Source organism: Egretta garzetta, unplaced genomic scaffold (genome assembly GCF_000687185.1).
Source record: "Egretta garzetta isolate BGI_Z169 unplaced genomic scaffold, ASM68718v1 scaffold184, whole genome shotgun sequence".
NCBI classification, from domain to species: Eukaryota; Metazoa; Chordata; class Aves; order Pelecaniformes; family Ardeidae; genus Egretta; species Egretta garzetta.
In genome coordinates this window covers 379,773-380,924 of record NW_009259484.1, presented here as the reverse complement: position 1 = coordinate 380,924, position 1,152 = coordinate 379,773, and positions in this window count along the sequence as shown.

Genomic DNA, 1,152 nt, shown 5'->3' with positions numbered 1-1,152 from the left:
GCCATGGGGACCGGCGGTGCCGACGGGGCTGGGCTTGGCCGGCTCCATCAGCGCAGGCTCGTTATGGGGACACGGAGATGGGGACACGACACGGAAGGGGCCCAGAGAGCAGCAGCTGAGGGGGGACGCACAGCCCGGTGTGCAGAAACCCATCACGGGGATTTTGGCAATGGCCCAGCTGTTTCTTACTATTTTTCCGCTCTTCTCTTGGAATTTCTTCTCCCGGGACAAGGGGTAAACAGGACCCGGTCCCCAGCGGGCACCAGTGCAGTTACAGCCCCGCGTTACTCGAGATCGACGACGGGCGCTTTGGTCATGGTGTACGCACGGTGTCCCTCCCGCTCAGCGCAGCGATCCCGGGGGGCTGTGTCCTGCTGATGGTCTCCGTGGTTGAGGTTTAGGAACGGACCGCGGCAGAGAGCGGAGTTTCCCCCAGCGAAGCCCTGGCAGATGCGTTGCTGGACTTCAGTGGCGCTGCCCGGGCAGCCGGAATCTGCCCCAGATTATTTCAGCGGGGAAGGAGCCGTTACCTGGGGTCTCCCCAGAGGCTTTCCCGCTTCCCACCGTGCGCCGCTGAGGGTATTTTCCACCATTTACCCAGGAAGAGCAGCGCTGAAAAGGGAACATAAATGACCAACACGGAGAGGGTTTGGGGCGAGAAACATCCGTTTCAGGAGCCAGCGCCTCCCTACGCACACCAACCTCGACCCCAGGGGCCGTGTGTCCCTTGTCCTGAAGAAGGTGATGAACGCGTCCGACTAGGTGCGTCCTACCAAAATGCCAACATCTGTCCCACGTTTTGGTCCAAAAATAAGTCCTGGTATCAGTCCAAACTTCAATCATTACTTACAGGAAGATGACAAAGGACGAGATGGAGCTGACTGAAAAAAACCTATCCATACCAGTGGAGTAAATCATCCATAATTTAGAATTCCCAAATAAACACTTGGTTTTGACCCTCGTTCTGCCGCCCTTGTCCCACCTGGGTCCCGGCAAGCCAGGGGGTTTCTGGCCCCTCCCGGCAGCAGGGCTGTCCGACTGCTCCGATCAGGAGCAAATCGGAGCCTGTCCCGACGTGGGGTTTGTGATTTGAGATCAAGGTGTCGTTGCCACTGGATTGCAAAGTACCCCGGCCATCGCTATCGGCCACCG